Source organism: Frankliniella occidentalis, unplaced genomic scaffold (assembly GCF_000697945.3).
Source record: "Frankliniella occidentalis isolate FOCC.00 unplaced genomic scaffold, Focc_3.1 Scaffold96, whole genome shotgun sequence".
Classification (NCBI taxonomy): domain Eukaryota; kingdom Metazoa; phylum Arthropoda; class Insecta; order Thysanoptera; family Thripidae; genus Frankliniella; species Frankliniella occidentalis.
In genome coordinates, this window is record NW_026267225.1 from 603,732 (window position 1) to 607,183 (window position 3,452).

A 3,452-nucleotide genomic window follows, 5' to 3' on the forward strand; every position below is an offset into this window, starting at 1 on the left:
GTTTTGTCTCAAATTGAGGGCTTTGATATGGCACGGGGTTTAGACTTGGATTTATTCCATGCATTGGTTAATGTAGCCAAACGCTTTGCACATCTGTGGTTCTTAGAAAAGTGGAGTAAAAAAGCGTACAGTGTCTCTACTAAATTTGCTGAGGTAAATTCAAGACTCCTTCAAATTACGCCTACCTCAGATGTCTCCAGGAACCCTAGATCTTTAAAGTACAGATCTGACTACCGTGGACACGAATGGTTTCACTGGGTAGTGGATTATAGTATCCCAGTTTTGAAGGGGATATTACCAGCTAGATTTTTAAATCATTGGAGTCTCTTAGTACATGGAATTGCTCTCCTCATGCAAAATTCTGTTGCAAAAAGTGATGTGGTATATGCAAGTCGTTATTTGTCATTATTTCTAAGAGACATAGATCATCTATACGGTAAGCACCATGTTACTGTTAGTGCACATCTCTTAAGTCATCTAGGAGCCAGTGTGTCTGATTTTGGCCCACCATGGGCCCATTCTGCTTTTATATTTGAAAGTTTTAATGCTGAAATTAAACAAGCTGTGAAGAGCAGTAATGGTGCTAGCCAGCAAATTTGTAAGGCAATGCAAAGAAAAATTGCAGTGAAAAGGCTCGAAGAGGATGTGAGAGAATCAATGACAGATCCACAGCTAGAATATTATAAATCTGTGTCGTCTGGACGACAACTTGGTTCTCCCTACCTGGTTATTGGAGATGCTGCTTTATTGGGTACGCCAAAGTCTAGCACTCTACCTCTTGAGTCATTCACAGCGGTCAGGAGAGCAGGGATTGAGTGTGAAGAGAATTCCCAATTCTTGTCTTTTGACCGTTGCCAGATTTACAATGAAATTTACCAGTCATCTAACTATTCTAGGGTAACAAAACAAAATAACAGTGTAGTGCTCCTCACTTCAGATGAAGTATTTGTGATTAATTCTTTTCTTGTTTTTAAAAACAAATGTTTTGTTTTGGGGCACATTATTGAAATCAATCGCCAAAAAAAATTGTGTGACATCCCTCTGCCTCATATAAAGGTTTTAAAGGAAAGAGCAGAAGGCATTAAAAGGTGTTTCCCAGTGTCTGAAATTGATTCAAAGCTGATGTTTTTTAGCATAGAGTCAACAACAGGTGAATCTTTAAGAGTTGCTTGTATTAATGTTTTAAAAATGGAAATGTTAAGATGATGTGATTTGATGCATTCAGTGAAATATTTAAGCTTACTTTATCTTGTTACCGTGTTCACTTTGGGTCAATTAAATACGATATGAATATCATAGTCTTTGAAATTTATTTACATTTTCGCCTGGTTAATGTGACTTCCGTAAACAGTCACAACAAGCACAGCTGTCATCGTGTATAGAGTATCAGTGAAACTTTCTATTTGAAATACAACAATACATAAAAGTATACTACAATTAATACAAACTTTAACCTGTATTACAAACAAAGTTTGCTTGGAGGCTCATACAAGGTATGCCGGGATGATGACGCGCCAGGGCCTGCTTGACAAATAGAATTGTACAATGATAGTCTTATTAATCTCATCAAAACATTATAAACATGGGCTTGTGGTATTGTGTGCAAAAGTAAACTTACCATGTTCCTCGTCCAGGTTTTGGGTGTTAAACAGCCATCCCGCTTCTTCCTTATGGTATTCATAGACTTTGTTGTAGTATGCTGTCCTCTCGTATGCTGGTTTACGGGTCACTGAAAGATTAAGCAATGTACCGGTTAAAATGCAGGGTAAATTTTAATGAAGATATGCTTGGAGAGGATACCAAACTAACCTCCTGATCCTAAAATGATACATATTCCTCCCCGTTGTAAAGGATGGGATCTCCACTATCAAAACTTCTTTACTGCGTGCTGACTTTTGCCACAGATTTGGAGCTTCTGGCTCCAGGGGTGAGAAGAAACTCATGTACACGACCATCTTGAGCCTGGCTGCTAGCTAGAGTAATACCTGGAAGACAATAACAAGAAAAAGTATTAGGCACTTGCATGAGCATATTGGGAGCTTTTCTCTGCTCCATCACAGAACTACCAAGCAAGCGGCGGGATGATTTTGCGAATTATAAAACGAAATGAAGTGGGTAAAGCGTGAGCGTAAGAGTAAACGTTTCTCAATCAGACATGTGTTGCTCAATATCCGATTAAGTGACAACTCCTAAAAATAACTACAAACTCTTTTGCGTGCCGCATAAAGTGCGTAGTTTTAGGTTAGGTTATAACGTTTCCTCTTTGCATTTTCATAATATAGCCACAAAAAATAGTGTCAGCAGTCAAAGACGCACCTTTTGGGGGATCTGGACTCCGAAAGGCAGTGACGCACCTATCTAATAATGCGAGGTCGGTCTTGTCGCGACCGTTGGCTGATGACAAACGCCAGTGAGAAAACCGAGAAAACCTGTGGATGACTTGGAGTTGGGCTGCGAGATTAGGAGAGGCGAAGGGGAAGGGGGCTGGGAGGGAATTCAGGTAGGGCGCGTTGATTTTCCACCCGAGGCCTCAGTTGCAGACGACCTCACAGCGTCCCTACATCGAGATCTTACACTCTCACAGAAAAGGCTCAACTTTACAGTGGGCAGTAAGCTGGCCCCGCCGTTGCAGGGATTGCACGCACCTACGGGAGAAGCGCCCAGGCGTTCCCTACCGCGATCAGCCTGGGCGGGCGGGCCGCCTGCTTCTCGCAGCTGTTTGGCGGGTCTGCCTACCCAGCGCGCTGCAGGCGCCAAGCGTCGCTTCGGGAATGTGCATTGCATTGCGAAATGGGATCTGCGGCAGCAGCACGAAACAGTTCCCAGCTGTAGTTGCCAACGAGTGGAAAGTACTCTTGCAGCTGATTTGTACAATCGCAACGGGCGCAGCAGTTTCCAACTGCATTTGTAACGAGCTGTAGATGATGTGTACAGTTACAAAGATCAGAGCAGTCGGCAGCTGCAAATGCGAGTGAGTTGAGATTGCGGAGCGCGTCATAGTCGGTGACTATAAGGGGCAGGGTGCCTGTCGATTGCAAATCCACTGCACCTCAACTGTTGTCGGAACTATAGTCGCATTCCTGAGATAGAAGTCTATGTGCTGCTTGTATAGCATCTGCAGTAAGACTGTCTCTTATGGGTACTCAGGATGTGCAGTACGTCCTACAGTCATAATGCACAGTTTGACAACACTAGAAACTGCTGTTCCCGTCCCTCAGTTCGTCCACTACAGTTTAGACTATACTTCAACTCGAGATTCTTCCGCCCGGGAACCTCCAGGCCGTAGTTTTGAAGCTATCGACTTTATATTTGGCCCGAATGTTGTCCACTTATGTGCCCAAGATCTGACAAGGGCGATTTTTTTTAACTCAATTGCAAGGTACCCAAACCAGGGAAAAAGTACCCAAATTTTAACCCATTTTTTTTTACTCATTTTTTGGGAATTTTTTTCG

At 42.7% G+C, this 3,452-nt stretch overlaps 1 long non-coding RNA gene across 1 annotated transcript; it reads right to left on the minus strand.

Annotated features, from left to right (window-relative positions):
• Window positions 1-1,207: 1,207 nt before the first annotated feature.
• On the minus strand, window positions 1,208-3,427 carry LOC127749819 (uncharacterized). The gene is made up of 3 exons (XR_008011370.1): window positions 1,810-3,427; window positions 1,619-1,729; window positions 1,208-1,521 (listed from the first exon to the last, which is right to left on the minus strand). It is a non-coding gene; the product is annotated as an uncharacterized LOC127749819 (long non-coding RNA).
• Window positions 3,428-3,452: the final 25 nt, after the last annotated feature.